A 27187-nucleotide genomic window follows, 5' to 3' on the forward strand; every position below is an offset into this window, starting at 1 on the left:
TGCATTTCCGACGAAGCACTTGAGAACAAAGGGGCAGACTCATAAAAAATCTTTGGTGAGGAAAATACCTGCTAACCTGATTTAATGGAACCCCGCAGAGCTATATAAATAAACAATCTGATTCTCCCCTTTGAAACTGCCTCAACCTGTCAATCAAAGAGCTTTCAGCAGGCAATGGAGTGTGAAATTGAATGTAAACAATCCAGCTCAAGGTGTGCAGCCTTCTAGCCATTCCCACAGCACAGACTTCTATACTCTAGAGGCCATTAAAGTGAATCTGAAAACCACTTCAAAGGTTTCCACAACTTTAAAGGAATGACTTTTACCTTCATCTCATAGACCTTTAAACTAGGCATACTGACAGACCTTTTCAAGGCTTTCGGGGTACAGATGAGAACGCTTTCACTATTGTGAGAAAACTTTAAATTTTACATACTGACTGGCTGGTTAAATGGTTTAAAGGCTGCAGATGGGGAGAGAAACCAAACAAGGCTCTTCCTGATTTGAACCCCTGCTGCCCAGCACAACACCCCCCCCCCCCCCCCCCACCCGTCCCTCCCTACCAAAAGGACCCCCCTCGGCACCCTGGGGCGGGGGGGGGGGGGGGGGGGGTGCAGAAGGGGATTCTGATTTGGTGGGTTTGGTGGGTCCTGCCAGAGATTAGGGTGGGGCTTCCAGCAATCTTGGGATTGGGTGTGCGGCATAAGAATTGGAGAAGGTATTTGAGATCGGGACGTCCTTTTAAAATGGTGTTCCGACCTCCGAGGTGGGGGACCTGTCAGAGAGATTACGCTCTCTCCCTCTCAGTTGCAGTGCAGACCCCGGTGTTTTGGAATGGCATGAAAAACCTTTTTGAGGAAAAATATATTTCCAAATGCCATAGCAGGTCATGTTGGGGCCGCTCCTAGAGCCAACGGGAATCATTCTGGTTTTTCCACTGTCGGGTCGGGAGAATCACGCCCAACACATGTTACTGAGAGGGTAGAAATTACAGTTGGCAATATTATTGTCCAAAGCTTGAACTTGCTTTCTCAAATTTCTTTCTCAAGTTCCGCTCTCCATTATTTTAACACATAAATTAAAGTAAGAGAGACATTTTACCCAAGAAAATTGAGCTTTTAGATGATAACATTGCCAAGAATAATCCCTACCCTTTAAAAATAAAACCTATACTGATGCTGGAGCATTTTGAAGATGAATCTCCATTTGTCCAAACTGCTTCCCACAATCTCCAGTTAACTGGGCCATCAACACCTGTCAACTCCGTTTCTATTTTATTTTATGTTTATTTTCTTTCTGGCTTCACTTGGTGAAATTTTGTAGGCCTGGTGGTTTGGAAAGGGCTGTTCAGCGCTGCTCCCTTTGATTGCAAAGATCTACTAGCAGCTTAGGACATGTGAAAACTGAAAGCAATACCTTCAAATTTAATCTGCAATAATAATAATAATCTTTATTGTCACAGGTAGGCTTGCATTAATACTGCAATGAATTTACTGTGAAAAGCCCCTAGTTGCCACATTCTGGCGCCTGTTCGGGTACACAGAGGGAGAATTCAGAATGCACGTCTGTCAGGAATTGTAGGAGGACCTCCAGAGGAAACCGGAGCACCCAGAGGAAACCCACACAGACACTGGGAGTATGTGCAGACTCCGCACAGACAGTGACCCAAGCTGGGAATCAAACCTGGGACCCTGGTGCTGTGAAGCCATAGTGCAGTAGGGTACAAATGAGGGCCATGAAGAAAGCAAGTTTGGATCTTTGTGTTTTAGAATGTCAGTGAATTCCTGCCTCCTTTGTGCAATCAGAATTGGAGATTCAAACCAGGAAGAGGTCTGCCGAACAAGGACACTCGTTGTCTGCTCCTGAAGCTGTTGTCCAATCTGCCCTGCGGGAAGGATTAAAACATAAGACACGATGGGCAGGATTTTCCACTCTCGCCATGCCTGGGTTTTTTCGGTCCCCACCAAAAGCCAGTGGACTTTTGGCTGTCTCCCCAAATTTTCCGCTCTTGCCCGCGATGGTTCCCACTACGGGTTGGACCAGAAAATCCCAGCCAAAGATTTAATACAATTTTGATCGGTACAGTTTTGTCAACTTGCTGTTATTTAATCCTCCTTGCTTGTCATGATCAAGCAACCATAGATTCTTCAAGTTACAGTGTCGCATAAGAGATTGAACTGTGCTTTTTGCAACTCCCACAGCTTGCCCAGCACCATGGGATGTGACAGGTTTCATTCTGATACATTCCGTAGAAAACACCTTCAAACAGGCTGCGCAAGGGAATCTGGTAATGAACTGTGCTATAAACTAAGTAGATGTATAACACACGATGCTCAAGAGTAATAACCAAGTGAATTGCACAGATTAATGTTAAAATATCCTTTATATATTGTAATTTCACAGGGAAATGAGAGAGGGAGAAACAGGAAGGGTACAAATGGGTTGGAGACAACTCTCTATTGAAGATAGGGAGGATTGAGGTCTCTGACTCGAACATAATTTTCTAGCTAAGTATAAATTGGGACAGGCTTCACAGAGCATAATTTTCCTGATCTGGAGAGAAGAGAGAGGTTCATTCAACCCGGTTCAATATACTGCTTTGGCCAGGGAGTGCTAAACCTGCTTTCCTTCAGTAAGCTGCTGCTCCTAGGAGATCATTTGGTTTTGGGTGCCAAGCGAATATGTAACCAGCAGCACTGTAGTCCAAGCAGTGCCACCAGGAGCATTGGCCACTGCTGGGACTATAGACAGTCCCACTCCACCGAGGAGCCAGAGGGGCCTGGGATCGGGGGTCTTGACGGAAAACGCTGAGTTGGGTGAGAGCGTTGATCCAAAAGGGCCGGGCGGGGGAGGGGGGGGGGGGGGGTGACCTGTTGGTGGAGGGAAAGGGGGTGCGTCCAAAGGAGCTCTCTGCCCCCCCCACCCCCCCCCCCCCCACCCTCCCCCCCACTTACCCCCTGCACGGCACCAGCCCACGTAGAGTTAAAAATGCCAGACTTCCCACATTACATGGACTTTCCTCCGTCATGGGTAAAATACCAGCTGCGGGAGGTCCAGGACCTTAATTGGCCATCAGTTGGTCAGTTTCAGCTTCAGTAGGACCAAGGGTGGGCACATCATCCGCTGTCAGACATTTCAGGGGCAGGCCGATAGGCAGCGCGCTAAGGTTATCTGCTGGATTTTACATACCCCCCAACCACCTTCAGACCCAGGAGCACAGGAGCTGGGGCAAAATCCAGCCCATGAGGTTCCACAGTTTTGTGGAAATGGCTGGATTGACCCTAGGTTCCATACGCATAAGTGCTTCATAAGAGTGCAAATTGTAGTGCCGATCACAAGATCTGAACTTTTGCCTTGGAAAGACCGAGGAGGGAAATCATGGGATAGTGTTTATTTATTTTTTAATGTTTTCATTGAAAATTTTCCATTTTGACAAATAACTCAACAAAACCACAGGAATGGTACAGCATAGAAAAAATGTTTCAACAGTATACATAGATACAGAGGAGGACAGAAAAACAACAATATAGTTGGCCCAGTACAATTAGTAAACTTTACTCAGCGCCTCTCTACACATTACCAGAGAACAAGGGAGAGGAGGATAAGGAGATGTAAATATGGTAAAATGATGCACACCTTCCCACAGGGCAATTGCTCACAAAAACCACAAGAATTCAGGATCATCACGCCACATTTGGGCACATACCAGAACATATCTCCCTCAACTTCAGCCACACCAGAATCATCAATAGCATGTTGTAACATCCTCCTCTCTGATATAAGATCTTGCAGGAGCTAATCATGGGTTCTTTAGCCACACAATAACAGAAATAGAATATTACAGAAAAAATTCACAAGGACACCAGTTCTAAAAGGATATTTTACATATGCCACTAGACGCAACAAAACCCTAAACTCTGGCACAATTCAGAATGATTATCTTTCTACATAGTTATGCAGAGAGGGCCAGCAAATATTCATACAATAGGTTTGGATTATAATCAGTGCAGTCAGCGCCTCCGAACAAACTAACCGAGACAGGATAAAAAAGGGAAACTACCAAGAATAAAGGGTCTCGGGATTAAAAGGACCAGGACACTGTCATAAGGCCATGATGCTCTATTGCACGCTCCTCACCATAAGAGCAAAAGCTGCTCATTCAAACCTCACTCAGCCCCTTGGAACAACCCCACTAAGAAGGAACATCCCATGCATGCATGAGGGGCGGGGCCCCGGGGGGGGGGGGGGGGGGGGGGGGGGCAAAAGGATACCAGTCACCGTACCGGACCTGGGAGTGCCACCAAGTGCCATTCACATGCTAAGATTCAGCAGCCAATCGGCCTCACTCCTTACTAACCGTGCCCAAGGCAGCGCACCAGTGCCACTGACACTAGAGGAGTCACGTTGTCCTCAACGGAGGAGACCCCATCACCGGGGAGAAGAATCATCAAGACACCCATCGATTAGATTAACCAAGTCATGGACCAGCACTGTACGCCATTACAAAAAGAATACTAGGGGACAGAGCAGCGCTACCTCAATAGAGACAAAGCATTGCCTCCCCAAGGAAGACCCAACTACAACGAGAAGGAGACTCAGGAAGCCACCGTATCAGACCACTTGGAGGAGGGTCCTCACCCACTACCCCCTACCCTGCCCCATATAGCCTACCCTCAAATCGAAGGAGGGCTCCAACAATGCAGATCCACAGTATACAGACTCTCACTCCAACAAATCGAGCAAGGACCAGACATGCACCGCCACACATTTCCCCCGAGTTCAACAACACCAGAGACACCAACCACAAAGCAGAGTCACAAGGAACCCAGTCCTCTCTAGGATACATGATCTGTCCAGGCTTATGGAAGCACAGGTTCTCATGACTCAAAGTAACAACAGATGGGGGGAGTAGACCCATGGAGGTTTGCACGGCCAAGGGCGAAGGAGTTTTCCTTTTTCTCACATGTCCACAAGGTATATTCTCGCATCGACTTTTTTGTTCTGAGCAGGGTGCTAATACCGGGGGTGGTGGATACTGAGTACTCGGCAATCACTGTGTCAGATTATGCCCCGCCTTGGGTGGATCGACAGGTTAGTGTAGAGAGAGGGCAACGCCCGCTGTGGAGGCTGGATGTGGGGTTGCTAGCGGACGAAGCGATCTGTGGGCGGGTTAACAAGTCCATCCAGAACTACCTGGAGACAAATGATACGGGGGAGATCTCTGCAGCAACGATTTGGGAAGCTCTGACGGCAGTGGTCAGAGGGGACTTGATCTCGATACGGGCCCACAGAGAAAAGGCAGAACGGGCTGAGAGGGACAGGTTAGTGGAAGTGATACTCCAGATGGACAGGAGATACTCGGAGGCCCCGGACGCGGGGCTACTGAGGGAGCGGCGGAGGTTACAGGTGGCGTTTGGGCTGTTGACCACAGGAAAAATGGTGGAACAGTTGAGGAAGGCAAGTGGAGGGGGGATTTATGAGTACGGGGAAGGGGCAAGCAAAATGTTAGTGTGCCAACTCAGGAAAAGGGAGGCGGCCAGGGAGATAGGTAAAGTAAAGAGTAGAGACGGGAATACTGTCCTGGACCCAGCGGGGGGGGGTAAACGAGGTGTTTAAGGATTCTATAGTAAATTATATGAGTCGGAACCCCCGGCTGGGGTGGAGGGGATGAGGCAGTTTTTGGATCAGTTGAGGTTCCCGAGGGTAGATGAGGATCTGGTGGTACGGCTTGGAGCCCCAATTGAGATTGAGGAAATAATGAAGGGGCTCGAGGGCATGCAGTCGGGCAAGGCCCCAAAGAAGTTTTCAGAGATATTGAGCCCACTGCTGGTGAGGACATTTAATGAAGCAAGAGAGAAGGGAGTGTCGTTCCCCCCCCCCCCCCCCCCCCCCCCCCAAACAATGTCGCAGGCCTCGATTTCATTGATCCTGAAATGGGAGAGGGATCCGGAACAATGCCGGTCATCCAGGCCAATGTTCGAAGGCTTTTAAATGTTATTATGATGCCCTCAGAAGGAGAGGAGATGGAGGTGGTGGTAGCGATGGATGCGGAGAAGGCTTTTGATCGAGTGGAATTACCTGTGGAAGGCGCTGGGAAGGTTTGGTGTGGGCTTTATTGACTGGATGCGGTTGCTCTATCGGGCACCAGTAGCGAGTGTGCGTACGAACCGGCTGAGGTCGGGGTACTTTAAACTACACCGAGGGATGAAGCAAAGGTGCCCCCTCTCCCCGTTACTGTTTGCTCTGGCCATTGGCCATGGCGTTGAGCCTCTAGGAACTGGAAAGGGCTGGTTGGGGGGGGGGAGCACTGGGGCTCGCTGTATGCAGATGACCTGCTCTTGTATATTTCAGACCCGTTGGAGGGGATGGGGGAAGTAATGTGATCCAGGCAAGAGGACAGAAGAAGAGACTGGGAGAGCTGCCGCTTAGAATGGTAGGGAAGAACTTTCGATATCTGGGAATCCAGGTGGCCCAGGAATGGGAGGCACTGCAAAAGTTAAAGCTATCCCGGTTGGTAGAACAAATGGAAGGGGACTTTAAGAGATGCGACATGCTCCCGCTATCACTGGCATGAGGGTTCAGGCCGTGAAAATGACGGTCCTCCCCAGATTTCTGTTGGTCTTTCAGTGCCTCCCCATCTTCATCCCAAAGGCCTTTTTCAAGCGGGTGAATAAGATCATTTCGGGCTTTGTGTCGGTGGGTAAAACCCAGCAAGTGAAGAAAGTGTTGCTGGAGCGCAGTCGGGAGGAGGGTGGGTTTAGCGCTGCCGAACTTCTGCAGTTACTACTGGCCGGCTAATATAGCCATGATCAGGAAGTGGGTAGTGGGGGAGGGGTCGGCATGGGAGTGGATGGAGGCGGCGTCATGCAAAGACACCAGTTTAGGAGCACTGACAACGACACCTTTTCCGTTCTCGCCGCCCCGATACTCCACAAGTCCGGTGGTGGTGGCGGCTCTGAAAATCTGGGGGCAATGGAGGAGATATAAGAGAGTGGAGGGTACATCTTGGCCTTTGCCTCCCTGGTAGCCCGGAGATGGATCTTGTTAATGGGGAGGGACTCAAAGCCCCTGACTATAGAGATCTGGGTTTTTTTAATATAAATTTAGATTACCCAATTATTTTTTCCAATTAAGGGGCAATCTAGCGTGGCCAATCCACCTACTCTGCACATTTTTGGGTTGTGGGGGTGAAACCCACGCAGACACGGGGAGAATGTGCAAACTCCACACGGACAGTGACCCAGAGCCGGGATCGAACCTGGGACCTCAGCACCGTGAGGCAGCAATGCTAGCCACCAGGCCACCGTGCTGCCCTGAGATCTGGGTTAGTGTCATGGCTGGGTTTCTCAGTCTCGAGAAAATAAAGTTCGCCTTAAGAGGGTCAATGGTCGGGTTCACCCGGAGGTGGCAGCCGTTTGTCGACTTTCTCGGGGAAAATTTAAATGTCGGCAGATGCAGTATTCCAAAGGGGCGTTGCGGGGGGGGCGGGTTGTTGTTTTATGGTTGGGGTGTCTGAAGATTGAGATGGGGGGGAAATGTTTGTTATACCATGTTGATGTCATTCTCTACGTTATTTTTATAAACATTTTCAAATACTTTAATAAAAATATATATTTTTAAAAGACACAAAGTAACAAATATACAAAATAAAAACCTGACACACGCATCTCTAACTGGAGGTTTTCTTCAATCCAAGTGAAGACTTATCTAACATTACCATACACCACAACACCAAACATCCACCAATCACCCTGCCATGGCTTTACTCATCTTCTCAAAAATAAAGTGAGGGATGTCTAGAATACACTTGCTTTTTATAAATGCAAGGGTTACAGCACATAAAAAAGGGCAAGTTACTGCACAAACTACATGTCACATTCCCAACTCAGCATGGGTTTTGCCAAAACAGGGTAACAGGTGACCCTCACCTTCGTGCTCATATATCACACACCTCGTCAGGAATAAAGACAATAACATGAAATCAGCAACACGGTAGCATTGTGGTAGCACAATCGCTTCACAGCTCCAGGGCCCCAGGTTTGATTCCGGCTTGAGTCACTGTCTGTGCGGAGTCGGCACATCCTCCCCGTGTGTGCGTGGGTTTCCTCCGGGTGCTCCGGTTTCCTCCCACAGTCCAAAGATGTGCAAGTTAGGTGGATTGGACATGATAAATTGCCCTTAATGTTGGGTGGGGTTACTGGGTTATGGGGATAGGGTGGATGTGTTAACCTTGGGTAGGGTGCTCTTTCCAGGAGCCGGTGCAGACTCGATGGGCCGAATGGCCTCCTTCTGCACTGTAAATTCTATGATAATCACAAGGGAATAAAGTCCAGGATTATTGATGAACTGCAATATTGTGTTCAGTTGCTTCCTTGATCATGAAGGTACACATAGAACACGAAGATATGATTGCTGCAAGTATTTATTCTTGATGGTAACCATGCATTTCTATGTACAAACGATTCTGTCTCCGTACTGTAAAACCATGGTGGGAGATGCCTGTCCTCTTGTCCGTCCTAATACCAAGTCCCTGCCTCCCATCCGTCCCCTGATATACATATATATCTATCTATATGTCTGTGTCACTGTCTGGTTCCACCTGCTGGCAGGAGGTCATAACCCTGTCCCTATATGTATTGGTCAGTGACTATGTACAGTGGTGCTATTATATACAAATATATGCATTGTTACAACTATGTACAATTAATTATACATAGATATGGCTATAGGCATATCACCATATACAGGAATAATAACATCTATGATACTTGGAAAGGCCTAAACCATGACAGGATCGTCGAGTAACCCTCATTGAATGAAGCACCTCCATCTTTGCCACATTGTAGCCCTGACACCCAGGCAGCGAGGAACTTCAGCCGCAGCTAGAGCGGATAACTTGACGCATCCAACCATCTCCAATCACTCACGACGAGCATCGAGGACAGGACAACATAAGACCAGTGGTTGGGGTTTCCAACTGACCCTAGGCCTCAAAAACTGGTTGTAATGTGCTCCTTTGAATCGGGAAATTGCTCTATCAAACAACAGGATTCTCTTCTCTGCTTCCACTATTCTCTCAAAGACATTTCACAGTTCTTCAAATTGAGCACCAAAAACGTGCACCATGGAGCTGAGATCATCATCCAGAACATCATTCACAAACGCAGCCATCATCTTGATGCCGACAGCACTGCGAGGTGAGGCCCACTCACCTGCACAACCCCCACTGCAAGCTGGGCCCCACCCCAACTGCTTCCAGCCACCTCAATCAAACAAGGATTTTTTGACTTAACTCAACTTGTCAGCACTAAAATCTAACCATGCACTTCCATGGACATAGTACAAGACATATATCCCAAAAATAAGTATTGTTGGGCGGCATGGTGGTTCGTACTGCTGCCTCACAGCGCCAGGGACCCGGGTTCGATTCTGACCTCGGGTGACTGTCTGTGGAGTTTGCACTTTCTCCCTGTGTCTATATGGGTTTCCTCCCACAGTCCAAAGATGTGCAGGTTCAGTGGTTTGTTCATGCTAAATTTCCTCTTAGAGTGGAATTGCAGGAATAGGGCAGGGGATTGGGCCCCAGGTAGGGTGGTACTTCGAAAGGTCAGTGCAGACGCGATGGACCAAATGGTCTCTTTTTGCACTGTAGGGATTCTATGATTCTATGGGATGTGCATGAAGATAAAATAAAATATGAAAAGACAAGCCAGAGCTTGGTAAAATGCAGCTAATCCCACGCTCACATCGCGTGACCCCATATTGTGTTTATTTACTGAGATAGGCTCTCAACCCCAACCGTACATCATCACTAAGACCACGTATTTCCACTGCGTAACATTTCCTGACTTCATCCCGTCTCAGCTTATCAGCTGCTAAAATCCTCACACATGCCTTTTGACTTTTCCTTGAACTTGGCTATTCTGTCCCAGCCAGCCTCCCATGTTCTGTTCAAACCTCAGGCCATCAAAGCTCTGCTGCCCATATGCTAACCCACATTGAAACCCATTCACCCTTCACTCCCTTGCTTGTTGATTTCCATTGAATGTTGTTCAGCAACACCTGAACTTTTAAATAATCAGCCTTAATTTCAAATCCCCTCCATGGCCTTGCCCCTGTCTATCTCAGTCATCTCCTACAGCCCCATAACCCAATGCCTATGCTCAATAAATTCTGGCCTGTTAAGCATTCCCTTTTTCTTTAAATTTAGAGTACCCAATTAATTTTTTCCCAATTAAGGGGCAGTTTAGCGTGGCCATTCCACCTACCCTGCACATCGGGTTGTGGGGGCGAAACCCACACAAACACGGGGAGAATGTGCAAACTCCACACGGATCCAGAGCCGGGATCGAACCTGGGACCTCGGCGCCATGAGGCAGCAGTGCTAACCACTGTGCCGCCGTGCTGCTCCCCTGTTAAGCATTCCTAATTTTTAACCGCTCCACTGTTCGTCACTGTGCCTTCAGTTGTCTCGGGCTAGGCCCCAAGCTCTGGAATTCTCACAATGAACTCCTCTCCTCTCTGCATCGTTTTCCTCCTTTAAGATATTCCTTAAAACCTACAACTTTGACCAAAGATTTTGGTCATCTTTCTGTTAGAGGTTTATGTGCCTCGATATATTGCTTCATAATTCCCCTAGGGAGCGTTTTAGGATGTTTTACATTTAAAGGTGCTTTGTAAATCCAAGTATTTGTTGTTGTTTTTAATCATTGCCTTTTTGGTCAGGATGCCAGTGTAGCTCCCATGCCCTGACCAGAGGTGCTGGGTGTACAAGGCTGTTGCAGCAGCACAAGATGACCAGAGTCCAAGGGTTTGATTTTCACTACGGAGGCAAGTAGCTCAAGTCGGCTACCTCAGCGTTCGGTGACAAACAATTTTTACCCCAAGGAGGCAAGGGCAGAATTGAGTCAAGCCGACCAACCTCGGATGCATTTCCGAGGCAGCCATGGGGGCGGGCGAGTGCTGAGTTGTGCTGGTTAGGCCACTTATCTCAGTTATTTAGGGGTTCGTCCTAGATATAATAAAAGCAATTAGATCCTCTAGCCCTCATCTCTTACATTATCTCACTAGCCTCCTCCAGCCACTCCCCAAAGCTCCTCAGACTCTCCATGCAAAATCAATAACAATTAATGCCCCCTAGCCATTCCCTATTGCCTCTCGTATTCTCTGTGAAAACTACATCCAGCCCCAGCCACTTCCCATGAGCTCTTGTGCATTCCATGCCAAATCATGCTCCATCCATGGCCATTTACCGTGTGTGCACTATGTATATAACCTATGAGGCATATAAAATGGCAAGTGTCTTGAGAATGTTCTTTGAAAAAAATCCTGCTGTTCTTACAACCCTGTAAAAATGTCAATTAGACAGACTATTAAAGTAACAATCACAGAAGCTTCAAACACGTCACACGCCTTAACCATGTCAAAATAAACACTGAGACATTGGCAAGAGAGAACACAGAAAGACGCACGGTTGCGTGTCTGTGTGTGTGTGTGTGTGAAGGGGTGTGGTGGGGGGAGGCGGCAATGGACAGTCAGGTGAGGAGCTCAGGCTGCAGACCCATGACCTGCACCCTGATTCTATGCTGGTGAAACTCATTGGTGCTGAGAATGGGGCGGGAATCCCAGAATCGGGTTCCGCCCACCATTTGTAAGTGGCTCTGGAGTCGTCCTGACTCTGCGAAAGTCCGGCCCTGAGGCTGCAACATGTTGTTTCTAATTTCAGATCCTGTTGTTCCAACTCACATTACAATGAGTGGAAATTGGACATTTATTGCATCGTCTACAAAAGTAACTGATTTTACAAGTGGATGTTGACATTCTTACTAGTTTTTTTCCCCCAAGAGTCAGAGCCTGACGCAGGATTTTTCAATGCATTATGGAATGCAGAGCCTGACACAGGATTTATCAATGCATTATGGAATGCAGAGCCTGGCACAGGATTTATCAATGCATTATGGAATAAAAAGTTGCTACTTACTTTGCAATTTTTTATTTCTGACAGATATTTATTATTTTTTCTCCATTTATATTAAATAGGAATGGGGTAGGCCATTCGGCCCTTTGAGCCTGCTCCAAGATTCAGTTACATCACGGCTGATCTGTATCTTAGCCCTATCTCAGTCCCATATCCCTTAATACGCTTATCTTACAAAAACCTAGCAACCTCCATTTTGAACTTTTCCATTGACTGAATCTCAGCAGCTGTATGGGATGTTCCAGATTTCCACTACCTTTATTGCAAGGAAGTGCTTTCTGATATCATCCCATATGGCCAGGGTCTAATTTGAAAATTGTACCCTCTTGTGCTGGGCTCTGCCACCAGAGGAAATATTTCTCTCACTCTAAAACCCTTGATCTTAAACATGCTTGGCTGCCTCATTTTATTGTGCTGAGTTTTGACTGAAACCTCCAGAAATGTTGACTGCGTAGCTGCACCTTTTAAAAAACTATTTTTAATTATAAAGTCTGGCAGGTCCAACCACCCTATGGATGAGTTAAGATGGCAGGAATATTAGTGAGCCGGTTGCTTCTGCCATGGTAACTCAGAGAGGATAACTGCAATTGTACTTCACTTGCCTTTCTGGTAATTCGAAAGGAAGAATTGGTGAAGATGGAGCACCGAGGATTGTGAGAGGGATGTAGGTTTCACTGCAGAGCCACTGATTTCAGCCCAATGCTTATAACGGGGTCCCGTTTGATCAGCAATTGATGGAGAGTTGGATAGACATCCACTTCCCAGACTGTTCTTCATTACCTCAAGAAGGGGCTAGGATTAGATTTTTCACTCTCAAGAGCAAAGAACTGCAGAGAGAAAGAAAATAACCTGAAAGGTAAATCACGTTGAAAATGCCACATTCAAAAGGAAGGAATGGTAAGGTGAACATACAGTGCAGAAGGAGGCCATTCGGTCCATCAAGTCTGCACCGACCCACTTAAGCCCTCACTTCCACCCTATCCCCGTAACTCAATAACGCTTCCTAACTGTTTTGGACACTAAGGGAAATTTATCATGGCCAATCCACCTAATCTGCACGTCTTTGGACTGTGGGAGGAAACTGGAGCACCCGGAGGAAACCCACGCAGACACGGGGAGAACGTGCAGACTCCTCACAGACAGTGTCCCAGCAGGGAATCGAACCTGGGACCCTGGCACTGTGAAGCCACAGTGCTATCCACTTGTGCTACCGTGCTGCCCAAAGGAGCCTTGGATGACTAGAGAAGTGGAGCTTCTAGTCAAGAGGAAGAAGGAAGCTAACGTAAGGTTGAGGAAGCAAGGATCTGGTATGGCTCTGGAGGGTTACAAGTTAGCCAGGAAGGAACTCAAAAATGGACTTCGGAGAGCTAGAAGGGGCCATGAAAAAGCCCTGGCGGGAAGGATTAGGCAAAACCCCAAGGCGTGTTCTACACTTATGTGAGAAATAAGAGGATGATCAGAGTGAGAGCAGGGCCGATCAGGGATAGTGGAGGGAACTTGTGCCTAGAGTGAGGACGTAGGGGAGGTCCTAAATGAATATTTTGCTTCAGTATTCACTAGAGAGAGGGACTTTGTTGCCTGTGAGATCAGCGTGAACCAGGTTAATAGGCTCAAACAGGTTGATATTAAGAAGGAGGATGTGCTGGAAATTTTGAAAAGCATCAGGATAGATAAATTCCCTGGGCCAGACGAGATATGCCCAAGGTTACTACGGGAAGCGAGGGAGGAGATTGCTGCGCCATTGCCAATGATCTTTGTGTCCTCACTCTCCACTGGAGTAGTACCGGATAATTGGAGGGAGGCGAATATTGTTCCTCTGTTCAAGAAAGGGAATAGAGAAATCCCTGGGAATTACAGACCAGTCAGTCTTGCGTCTGCGCTGAGCAAAATACTGGAAAGGATTCTAAGAGATATGATTATTTGGGAAAATATAGTTTAATTAAAGATAGTCAGCATGGCTTTGTGAGGGCAGGTCATGCCTCACAATCCTCATTGAATTCTTTGAGATGTGACGAGACACAGTGATGGAGATCGGGTGGTGGATGTGGTGTATATGAATTTTGATAAGGTTCCCCATGGTAGGCTCATTCAGAAAGTCAGGGGGCATGGGATAGAGGGATATTTGGCTGACTGGATACAGAATTGGCCGGCCGAAAGAAGACAGCGAGTGGTAGTGGATGGAAAGTATTCCTCTTGCAGGTTGGTGACCAGTGGTGCCCGGCAGGGATCTGTTCTGGGATTTCTGCCCTTTTTAGAAATGACTTGGATGAGGAAGTGGAAGGGTGGGTTAGTAAGTTTGCCGATGACACAAAGGTTGATGGAGTTGTAGATAGTGTTGAGGGCTGTTGCAGGTTACAACAGGACATTGACAGGATGCAGAGCTGGGCTGAGACGTGGTAATGGAGTTCAACCTAAATAAATGTGAGTAATTCATTTTGGAAAGTCGAATTTGAATGTTGAATTAAAGGCAGGATTCTTGAAAGTGTGGAGGAACAGAGGGATCTTGTGGTCCAAGTACATAGATCCCTCAAAGTTGCCACCCAGGTTGATAGAGTTGTTAAGAAGGTGTATGGTGCGTTGGCTTTCATTAACAGGGGGATTGAGTTTATGAGTAATGAGGATTTTCTGTAGCTTTATAAAACCCTGGTTAGACCACACTTGGAATATTGTGTCCAGTTCTGGTCGCCTCATTATAGGAAGGATATGGATGCTTTGCAGAGGGTGCAGAGGAGATTTACCAGGATGTTGCCTGGATTGGAGGGCATGTCTTATGAAGAAAGGATGAGGGAGCTAGGGCTTTTCTCACTGGAGTGAAGAAGAAAGGTGTCTTGATAGAGGTGTACAAGGTGATGAGAGGCATGGATAGAGTGGATAGCCAGAGACTTTTCCCCTGGGCGTAAATGGCTGTCACGAGGGGACATAATTTTAAGGTGATTGGAGGAAGGTATAGAGGAGATGTCAGAGGTAGGTTCTTTATACAGAGAGTGTTGGGTGCGTGGAATACAGTCAGCAGAGGTGGTGGAGTCTGAGTCATTAGGGACATTTAAGCGACTCTTGGACAGGCACATGGACAGGGGTGTAGGTTAGGTTGATCTTAGATTAGGATAAATGGTCAGCACAACATCGTGGGCCGAAGGGCCTGTACTGTGCTGTACTGTTCCATGTTCGATGTAATACACCAGGACTATATGTTGCAGAATCTATTCAGGAGTGACTTCAAGACAGCAATGTCACTAAACAGTTCAGACAATGTCATTAATCAAAGGAAAGCAATTATTCATCTGAATTCTGCAATGAAATGTCTGCTTGTACATAAATTATGTAGAAACTCTTGTATTTTACTTTTTCATTGCCAGATTGTTGGTCATAAAGTATTTGCATTTTTTGGATAACAATGTCAATTATTTAATAACGGTTCAATTCTATAGAATATAAAGGACACTTTCTTCTAATATGGTACAGGAAAGCGCAGGTACAAATCAACCAGTTTTTGAGGAGAAATCTTTCTGTTTACCCAGTGCTGCATTCTTCAGTCAGCAGTGAAAGGCTGGATCAGGTGCCGATCTGGAACAGCATCTAATTCTTACTCAAGACTGAGTGACTGAGTCAGACCACTCCCACTTAATGATGTTCCCTTCTTTTCTTCAGTGTCCTCGCCTCCTCTTCCTGAGGTGCTGGGCTTTAGTCAGACATTGATCAACTGACATCATTCACCATCAGTGCCATATCTAAATGGCATTGTTCAGTTGTGAGTCTGGACAGTCGTGCCTTTTCTAAGACTGCCTTTTTCCACCTCTGTAACATCATTTCACTTCGTCCCTGTCTCAGTTCATCTGCTGCTGAAGCCTACATCCAGATTTGAGTATTCCAATGGGTGGTCTCCCTTACTCTACCTTCTGTAAACTTGAGGTCATCCAAAACCCTGCTGCCCAATGTGGTGAATGTACTTCACGGTGGATCTGAAGTCTGCATACCATCAGCTCCCAATCCGCCCGGAGGACCGCCACTACACGGCGTTCGAGGCAGATGGCCACCTCTTCCATTTCCTCCGGCTCCCCTTTGGCGTCCCGAATGGGGTCTCGGTGTTCCAATGAGCAATGTACCGAATGGTGGACCAGTACGAGCTGCGGGCCACATTTCCGTACTTGGACAATGTCACCATCTGCGGCCATGATCAGCAGGACCACGACGCCAACCTCCATCGATTTCTCCAAACCGCCTAGAAACTCAATCTCACGTACAATAAGGAGAAATGCGTTTTCCGCACTACCAGACTAGCCGTCCTCGGCTATGTCGTGGAAAACGGAGTCCTGGGCCCCGACCCGGACCGTATGCACCCCCTCTTACAACTCCCTCTCCCTCATTGTCCCAGGGCCCTCAAGAGATGCCAGGGATTCTTCTCTTATTACGCCCAGTGGGTCCCCCAGTATGCGGACAAAGCCCGCCCACTATTTAAGACCACACTCTTCCCACTGTCAGCAGAGGCCCGCCAGGCCTTCAACTGCATCAAGGAGGACATCGCCAAAGCCGCCATGCGGGCGGTTGATGAATCCGTTCCCTTTCAGGTGGGGAGCGACGCCTCAGAGGTCGCTCTCGCCGTCACTCTGAATCAGGCAGGGAGACCAGTAGCCTTCTTCTCCCGAACCCTCTCCGCTTCGGAACTTCGACACTCCTCGGTCGAAAAAGAAGCTCAAGCCATTGTGGAAGCCGTACGGCACTGGATGCACTACCTCGCAGGTAGGAGGTTTACCCTCATTACCGACCAAAGATCGGTTGCCTTTATGTTCGACAACTCGCAAAGGGGCAAAATAAAAAAACGATAAAATCTTGAGGTGGAGGATCGAACTCTCCACCTATAATTATGACATCATATATCGACCGGGGAAGCTCAACGAGCCCCCAGTTGCCCTGTCCCGCGGCACAAGCACCAGCGTGCAAGACGACCACCTAAAGGCTATCCACAACGACCTCTGCCACCCGGGGGTCACCCGGCTCGCCCACTATGTCAAAGCCCGAAATCTGCCTTTCTCCAGGAGGTAAAAGCCATCACCAGGGATTGCCCGATCTGCGCGGAGTGCAAACCGCACTTCTATAGACCAGACAAGGCCCACCTGTTAAAGGCATCCCGGCCCTTTGAACGCCTGAGCATCGATTTCAAAGGGCCCCTCCCCTCGACCAATCGAAATGTGTACTTCCTCAACGTCATAGACAAATTCTCCCGCTTCCCCTTTACCATCCCGTGCCCCTATATGACCTCCCACACAGTCATCAGAGCCCTGCACAGTGTCTTCACCCTGTTCGGCTTCCCCCAGCTACGTACACAGCAACAGGGGTTCGTTCTTCATTTTAAAAAAAAATAATTTTTATTGAAAAATTTTGTATTTATACAACAACATCGAACCATAATAAAATACCAACAATAACAATAATAATAGCAATCATAAACATTCGCCCCTCCTCAATGAACAACACAACACAACATATTAACAACAACTTAAATTAACACAATGTTAAGTTACATAACCATAGAAAGAAATATAGAAACTTCAATAAGGAACATCCCCCCCCCTCCGTTGCTGTTGCTATTGACCAAGATACCTATCTTTGAGCCAGGAAGTCCAGAAAAGGCTGCCACCATTTATAGAACCCTTGTATTGATCCTCTCAGGCCAAATTTGACCCTCTCCAATTTTATAAATCCCGCCATGTCACTGATCCAGGTCTCCACACTTGGGGGCCTCGCATCCTTCCACTGCAGCAAGATCCTCCGCCGGGCTACTAGGGACGCAAAGGCCAGGACACCGGCCTCTTTCGCCTCCTGCACTCCCGGCTCCACCGCAACTCCAAAAATCGCGAGTCCCCACCCTGGTTTGACCCTGGATCCAACCACCCTCGACACCGTCCCTGCCACCCCCTTCCAGAATTCTTCCCCGAACACCTGGTGCACCTGTCCTCACCCCCAAAGAACCTACTCATCCTAGTCCCGGACATGTGGGCCCGGTGCAGCACCTTGAATTGGATGAGACTAAGCCTCGCACATGAAGAGGAAGAGTTGACTCTCTCCAAGGCATCCGCCCAAGTCCCGTCCTCTATCTGCTCCCCAAGTTCCCCCTCCCATTTAGCCTTCAGCTCCTCCACTGACGACTCCTCCACCTCCTGTATTACCTTATAAATGTCAGACACCTTCCCCTCTCCGACCCACACCCCCGAAAGCACTCTGTCCATCGCCCCCCGCGAGGGCAGCAAAGGGAACTCCTCTACCTGTCGCCTAGCAAACGCCTTTACCTGCAAGTATCTGAACATGTTCCCTTCGGGGAGCCCAAATTTATCTTCCAGTTCCCCTAGGCCCGCAAACCTCCCGCCAATAAACAGGTCCTTCAATTTAGGTGTTCGTCCTTCATGAGCGACGAGCTGCGTCAGTACCTGCTCAACAAAGGCATCGCCTCGAGCAGGACTACCAGCTATAACCCCAGGGGGAATGGGCAGGTGGAGAGGGAGAACGCGACAGTCTGGAAGACCGTCCTACTGACCCTCCGGTCCAGGAATCTCCCGACCTCTCACTGGCAGGAGGTCCTCCCCAACGCGCTCCATGCAATTAGGTCCCTCCTGTGCACTGCCACCAACCAGACGCCTCACGAACGACTATTTGTTTTCCCTAGGGACACTACCACGGGGGCTTCGCTCCCATCTTGGTTGAGGACACCGGGCCTGGTTCTCCTCCGGAAGCACGTCCGGACACACAAAACGGACCCACTAGTAGAGAGGGTACTACTGCTACACTCGAACCCACACTACACCTTTATTGAATACCCTGACGGCCGCCAGGATACCGTTTCCCTCCGGGACCTAGCGCCTGCAGGATCCAGCACTAACACCACCACCGCCGAGGTACCACTCACACTACGCCCCACCCAACCCCCCACGCCTATAGGTTTCCTGCGCCCCCCCCTTCGCCCATCGCACCGGTCAGGAACGGAGCTCGGACCGAAACACTCCCGGAGTCCACCCTTATATCCACACCGACCGTCACCACCCAGTCACCCGCAGAGGCTGCAACCCCGGTGCTCCGCCAATCCCAAAGGACGACTCGGCCACCGGACCGGCTCAACCTGTAGACCCGTCACCCCCGCCAGACTTAATTTTTTTACAGGGGGTGAATGTGGTGAATGTACTTCATGTAATTCACACTGTATAGTATTGTGTCCTTGTGGGCTCTGTCTGTGAGCCGTTGCGTGGCTCTGCCCACAGGGGGAGATGAGGAGCTTGTACAGGGCTCCACACTCGGCTCCGCCCATTGCTCCGCCCCTGGCCCCTCCCACTACCGGAAGTAAAAAGTACTGCAGCCTTGTGAGTCTGCCCTCAGTTCTTCTGGTCGCAGGCAGGCTCAGTTGTAAGTCTATTAAAACCACAGTTTACTTCCTATCGTGTCTCGAGTGAATTGATGGTCACATCACCCAGGTCTTAAGTCACAGCAAGCCCCATTCACCTAATACTTGCTGACTTTCACTGGCTCCCAGCCAAGCAAAATCTTTATTTTAAAATTCTCTTCCTTGTTTTCAACTTCCTCCATGACCTTGGCCCTCCCTATCTCTAATCTCCTCCAACCTCACAACCCTCAAAAATCTCTGTGCTCCGTCAACTGCTTGCTAACCAAGAATTAATTGGTTTTCAACCAGCCACGGTCAACTGCCCGCCTACCACGGATCAACCAACCTCCAAGCTGCAGGGCAGTCATGTGTAGTAACCGGGGATCAGATGGGCTTCAGCAGGTCTGGTAACTTTAATTTTCCATTTGGGCCTCCAGTTCTGGCCTCTTGTGCATTCCCAATTATAATTGCTCCACCAGTTGTGAAACGTCAGTTGCCTAGCACACCCCCCCCCCCCCCCCCCCCCCCCACCCGACTTACACTTTTTCACCTCTCCACCGTGCTCTTTTAAGGCACTTCTTCAGCTCATAAGACCATAAGGGTGGGACGGTGGCACAATGGTTAGCACTGCTGCCTCACAGCGCCAGGGACATTGGTTCAATCAAGCCTCGGATGACTGTCTGCGTGGAGTTTGTACTTTCTCTCCGTGTCTACGTGCCTTTCCTTTGGGTGCTCGGTTTCCACCCACAATCCAAAGCTGTATAGGTTAGGGGGATTGGCCATGCTAAATTGCTCCTTTGTGTACAAAACATCAGGTGGGGTGACAGGGATAGGGTCGTGTCTGGGCCTAGGTAGGGGTGCTCTTTCCAAGGGTTAGTGCAGTGGCCTCCTCCTGCACTGTAGAGATTATATGATTCTATTCTATGATTCTATAAGACATAGGAGTGGAATTAGGCCATTTGGCCCATCGAGTCTGCTCCACCATTCAGTCGTGGCTGATAGGTTTTAAGATCCATATCAGAAACATATCTCTTTGACAATGGTTTTGGTCTTCTGACCTTCTGACTCCTTATTGTGGCACAATGTCACACTGTTTTATAATGCTGCAATGAAGGGCTCCGGATCATTTCAATATGTTAAAGGTGCTATATATAAATAAAGCATTGGTAGACTGTATATCATGGATGCACCATAATTTCCTCTTAGCACTGATTAATTCATATCTGTGCTCTAACAGCCCTTAAACCATTAAAAATATTGGGGACATCTGCATTAAAATAATACTCACAGGAATTACATGCAAATATGTTAATTACCACACTGCTAGAGGAAATTAAACTCACTTCCAATGTTGTACGCTTACAACAGGAGCCACTCTGGAAGCCGGAAACCCAAATCCAGATGGACATTTTTTTCCTTCTGCCCCTTGAACATAAATCAGTTAGCTTGATCCTAATCAGGGTCCAAATCTAGGATCTGATCGTATTTCTCCGCACCACACCATGAAGTGCATTTATTCACAGAAATAGGACCAGTCTATTCTTAAAACAATGCCCGAATAGGCAGGCAATGCCATCAGAAGGACACTTCTGTTGGGAGCGATCAAACACAGCTGCTTCTTGTTTAAACAAAAAAGGTCTGTGTATCACAGAGATAATAACCGCCCTTATCTTTATTTTCCTTGGTTCGGTTTTTCATTCTCATTCAACAAGATCTTTAGTCTGTTTGAAGAACTTGTTCCGGTATACTGTACCTGTGCAGCAATGCCACAGTCTTCGGATACAGTTTACCCTCCCCCAGTTTTCCCAGGGGTGTCTCTGATAAAGAACAACAGCCAGTTCCAGCTGTTTAGACATTTAGCTTTGTTAAACTCCTGTAAGGAAATCAGTATTTTTCTAAATCTACGTGAGAAAATGAAGATTTGATGATACATCAAGGCCATTTTACAAGGTTAACAATGAACAAACAACTGTTCAGAATGTTTTTGTCCTTAAGCCAGTTCTGACCCGAGAACTAGAGTAAGAATGTCAGTGAAAAATTACATGGTTACCATTAGCTATACCTCTGTTGCTAAGCCATTCTTCACTGCTGTCAGCAAAGGCCTTGTGACGGAAACCAATCAAAATAAAAAAGAGATAACGTGTTACACTGGTGGTGCTAGCAGCAATATTTTGGATAGCTTTAAGCAAAAGCAGGCAATTGATCGGTGAACTTGCCAGTCCTTTGACACTGGCCTAGAGCTTATTCAATCCCACTGACTAATAACGATTCAGCCTGGCCTATCCTTTGGCTCAATTGATAGGTGCACTGCCCAATGTGAAACTGAGCAACACAATACTGAAGGTTCCCAGTTTTGAATCCCGATATGTGCAGAGTTTACTGATCTCACCGAGAGTAGTGATAGGGACTATTGCAATTGACCTCTGCTCCCTGAGCTACAGAGGGAAGCTAACCCTGCTGGAAATCCAATGAATCTTGCCTAGAGAGCTTGCATTTGTTGATGTTACCTAAAAAAAAAGGATTTCACTTGACTGCAATGTGCCGGTAATCAGTTCCCTGAAAAAGGTGATGAAGGGCTGCCACCTCGAGCAGACCCCTTCCACCGACCCCGTCATGGTATACTTGACCTTTTCAAGGTGCAAAATTCCAACAGGTCTCCAAGCAAGCCGAGTACTTAGGCAGTGCCAGGGACCTCCACCCAAGCAGAACTCGCCCTTGAGCTGTTAGTGAGGTGAAGGCTGGGACACCTGCCTTTGCCCCTGTTTGCAGCACCGGCGAGTCTGATACTCAAAAAATAGCCACCAATGGGCACGGCTCCAGCTGAACGCCTGACATTGTATCAAAAAAGGAGATCCAGAAACGATCAAGCTTGGGGCAAGACCAAAATAAGTGTGTGTGATTCGCTGGCCCCCTAGAGCACCGCTTATACCTATACTCCACCCCCGAGAAGAACCCACTCATACCCTCCCTCTCCCATTCCTTAAACAGTGAATGTAAGCCAGATAGTACAAACCAATGGTTCCTGCAAATCGGAGCCAACAGTGACATGGAACCCAGTTTAAAATGCTGCTTAAACGGATTCCAAATTCTCAAAGTGGCTATCACCACCGGGCTTGAAGAGAATCTAGCAGCGGAAAATGGGAGTGGTACAGTAACCAGGGCCCTCAGATCTGACACTATGGAGGAAACCTCCTCCATCCACCCCTATATAGAGTGCGGTTCCTTCAACCACCCCTGCACCTTATCCGCCCAGCAGTAACATAACACATTAGCTAGTGCTAACCCCTCCGACTGTCTATCCATTTGCAAAAACATCTTATGACCCGAGGAGACCTACCAGCCCAAATAACCATTCACCTGAGGAAGGAGCAGTGCTCCGAAAGCTAGTGTTTGAAACAAACATGTTGGACTTTAACCTGGTGATATAAGACTTCTTACTGAGCTCAAATAAAAGTAGATATCAATTTGTTAACTCTGCAAAAGAAAGCCTTGGGAAGAAAGACTGGGAGTCAGTGGAACAAAACCAAAACCTCAGGAAAATATTCATCTTCACCGTCTGTACCCTTCCTGCTAAGCTCAGAGAGAGGGCATCAGCCATTCAAATCAGCCTTCACCCATCCACTGGACCAGAAAAGTTAAGTTTATGGAGTGAGGCTCAATCATGGACCAGCTGGATTCCCAGATACTGGAAGCTAGTCCTGGTTGGATGAAATGGCAACCTCACCAGATCAGCTCCCCTCCCCAGGGGGTTCACCGGAAAATATTCACTCTTGCCCAGATTCAGGGCAAGGAAGAGGAACCAAACTTCCTGAGCATCTCCATTATCTCCCCCATTGGAGAATGGGTCCGCGATATATAGCAACAAATTGTCCGCATGCTACCTATGCTACCTCCCTCTCCCCCCCCCTCCACCACCACCCCCATCCTCCCCAATGCTCTTCCCTCCTCCATCTGTTAGACAACCTAAACGCAATAACCAGGGGCTCGATTGCTAAGGCAACCAAAAGCAGAGGCAATAGACAGCCCAAGCCTTGTACCCTTGTTCAGTTGGAAATAACCTGAGCTCAGGACATGAGTAGGTACGCTCGAGGCTGGGGCCCAGTACAAAGCTCTAATCCATGAAATAAATTTTGGCCCAAAACTAAACCGTCCCAGAATCTCAAAGACGTGCCCTCACTCATCCCTATTGAACGCCTTCTCAGTGTCCATTGAAATAACCACACTGGCTCAGTCCTTAAGGAGGGCGACAACACAACATTTAACAATCTCCTAATATTGGCCGACAACTACTGGCTCTTCACAAATCCAATCGGCTCCTCCAATATCACCCACCCACCCAAACTAAGCAGGGCTCCACCCTCGTTGCCAACACATTAACCAACAACGTAGCGTCACATTTAACAATGAAATAGGCAGTTACAACCCACATTCCATGGGATCCTTGTCCTTCAGGATCAAGGAAATCGATGCCTGTGCCAGCGTGGCCAGCAACACCCCCAGGACACAGAATAATTAAACATATCTAGCACAAGTGGGGCCAACTGACTAGCAAACTGTTTGTAAAATTCAATGGGGAATCCATCAGGACCAGGTGCTTTGCCCGTCTGCATTAACTGAATACAGCTCATGATCTCCTCCGGCCCTATCAGCATCTCCAACTTCTGTCTTCTTGAAAGAGGGTCCAGCGGTGAGACCTCTTAAAACTGAATAGCTAGGATGCCACTAGAGTAGTTTTATATAAGTTTGTTTATTAAGGATTGAGATTAATTATAGAAAGTGTACTGAGCAATTATTATTAACCATTAAACATGACCGCTTCAGGGATTGGATCGAGTCAAACTGGGGTGGGGTATTGATTTTTGGAAATTGTATAATTGATGTGTGTTTATCAATGTTTGGTCGATAGATTTTGGCATTATCCAGATCTGATCTCCGTGTACACGTAACCAAGCTTGGATGAATAAATAAGCCATTTTATCCAGATTGCTGATCTGTCTTTTGCTCTCTGTACTGAGTTGAGCCACAGGGAAGAATCCCACGTGGAAGCTGACTCAATACACAGGTCTTCAAACCGCTCCTGCACTTCTATCCTACTCCATTTCCCGAAAGATCAACTCATCGAAAAATGTTCTTCATTGATGAACCCTTGTCTGAGAATCTGGTCCATTCAACCTCTGGTAGAAGGCCTCAAACACCTTATTAATCTGCTCTAGGGCTGAAACTACCCCACCTCCCGAGTCCCTAACCTGCACTAACTGAGAGGCAGCCTACTGTCTCAGCAACAAACGGCTGGCCTTCTACCCATACTTATTAAAAAGTCCCCATCGAGCATCGCAGCTAGCTCACTGCCTTACCCGTTGACAACAACACACAATCCATTTGCAATTTCTTTCTTTCCGCCAGTAACTCCACTGTTGGAGCGATCGAGTACAGATGTTCCACCTCAAGAATGGAGTCCACCAGCCTCTGCCTCTCCACCTTCCCAGATTTATTCCTACGCGCCTTATAAGAGATCATCTCCCCTAATAACCGCCTTCAGGGCTTCCCAGAATGTGGAAGATGAGACTGCCTCATTCCTGTTAAACTCAATGCACTCCCCAATGGCAGTGGATACACACTCACACAAACTCTCATTCGCGAGCAATGCCGTGCCTAGTGGGTCCACGGGGCCGCTGAGAGCGGCCTGGCTCCAACACCAGGTCAACAAAATGCGGAGCATGATCCGAAATAACAATCACCAAGTACCCCGTCCCCCTCACCCCTGGAAGAAGAGAACTACCCACCACAAAGAAGTCAATCTGGGATGTGGGAAAAATAAATAAACCTCCTTATACCTTGGCAAATCTCCAAGGGTCTGCCCCCCCCATCTGTTCCATGAACATCAATAACTCCTTTGCCACCCCTGATGGATTAAGAGGCTTGGAACTCGACCTATCCAACCTATTTCAAAGCACAATTGAAGTCCCCCCCCCCCCCTCCATAATTAGCTGATGTGAGTCAAGATCTGGGATAAAAGACAGCACCTTATTAATGAATGCCGTGTCATCCCAGTTCAGTACATACACCTTTACCAAAGCCACCGGCGTACCTGGTGATGATTACATACCTCCCACCTGGGTCTACTAATATATTACCCACAGAAAAAGCCACCCTCTTTTTAATCAAAGCTGTGGCCCCCTGCGCCCTACAATCAGAACCCGAGTGATATACCTGCTCCACCCATCCATTCTGCAACCTTGTTTGATTGTTGATTCTCAAATGTGACTTCTGTAGAAAAATCACACCTGCCTTCAAATTTCTCAAGTGAGCAAACACCCAGAACCTTTTAGTGGGCCATTTAACTCACTCACATTTAAAGCTATGAACCGGACAGGGGCGCCTCTGATCAGCACATTCTCCCCCCTTCTCCATCCCAAGATTAGTCATATCCAGATTGTGAGGCAATCCAACAGTGCCCCAACCTGCACCAGCTCCGTGTCCACCCAAGATGACCGCCACTTCCCCCATCAAGCCAGTCCTAAAACAAAGGAACTGCGCTGTCAGAAGTTTGCCGTCCTTCCAGCTCCTCTTCACCCTGAAAACCGAACACCCAACAAAAGAAGAAAGCCCGTCCCACTCGTCCCCAAACCCAAGCAGAACAGAAACAAAAGCCGAAGCTCATTCCTTACAAATAAATCTACCCCAATAGTAACAAGCTGTAGACACCTCCCCTTCTCCACTCCTGTTAACTAGCTATACTGCTGGCAGGGTGCCTCCGCACAGGGTACAAATCAATGTTAACAAAACAGTATATTAACAATCAGCCCCTCGGGCCCAGACCAAACGTTAATACAGAACAATAATACAGAACATGTGCCTAGTTTACACCCCGCTATGGCGGTAGAATAGCGTGAGGACCCCTAAAAGGTGTTTGCGGCGGGCACCAAACAGAGTGTGAAATTCCCAGCCCACTGCATTTTCTCCAGATTCTCGCAGCTCCCGGTGTTCTCCCCCCCCCCCGCCCCCCCCCCCCCCCCCCCCCACCCCCCCCGGCCCCAACCAGCGCAGTGTGGAGTTGGCAGGAATCACTTCTGCCGCGGGATTCTCCGCTCCCACAGCCAACCAATGGGGTTTCCCATTGTGGCCACCCCACACCATCGGGAAACCCGCAGGCGTGGGTGCGCTGCCGGCGAAGCAGAGGATCCTGCCGATGGAGAATCCCGCAGCAGATCTTCAGGACTGGAGATCAGACATAATGACCACGCCTCTGGGCCTGGAGTTCATTGCAGCCCCCCCGAGTAGTCGGGGACATGACAGTGCACTGTCTCAGGCACCCTGGTAGTTCTAACCAGACACTCTGGTGGGGGTGGTGGGGGGGGGGGGGGGGGGGGGGGGGGAGCGGCACTGGTACCAGTGATTGGGTTGGGAAGGCCCTGATGCCGACTAGAAGGGGTGGGAGGGGGTCTTTGCCTGTAACCAGGGGGCATGGCCAAAAGGATGACCCTTTGGGTGGACCCTGATGCCAGCAATCCTTGGAGAGTAGGGGAGCGAGGGGGTTGATGCCGGAGAGGTTGGTGGGGGGGAAGGGGGGGGGGGGGCTGAAACCCAGATGTCTGCAATGTTGCTGGTGGATGGCTGCACTGTCGCTTTGAGATTGAGGCACCCTTGTGAAGCCAGGCTCGCTGGCACCTTCGGGATCTACACGTCACATTTTCAATGCGTTAAAACATGTCTCCTAACAAATGACTGTGGGGGAGATTGTGACGGAACAGCCAGTACGATTCGTACCAGTTTTCTCACCCGAAATGGCACTGAATTATTTTTTGGGAGAATTCTGCCTTTAATTTAATACAGGGAAAATATGG

The 27187-nt window shown here is 48.3% G+C and overlaps 1 protein-coding gene across 2 annotated transcripts in view; it reads left to right on the plus strand.

Moving 5' to 3' along the window:
* Positions 1-27187, plus strand: part of LOC119969217 (BEN domain-containing protein 2-like) — a 174785-nt gene that overhangs the window by 114579 nt on the left and 33019 nt on the right. The gene's annotated exons all lie outside the window — the stretch shown is intronic.

The sequence above is a fragment of the Scyliorhinus canicula genome, chromosome 7 (genome assembly GCF_902713615.1).
Source record: "Scyliorhinus canicula chromosome 7, sScyCan1.1, whole genome shotgun sequence".
In the NCBI taxonomy this organism is placed as follows: Eukaryota; Metazoa; Chordata; class Chondrichthyes; order Carcharhiniformes; family Scyliorhinidae; genus Scyliorhinus; species Scyliorhinus canicula.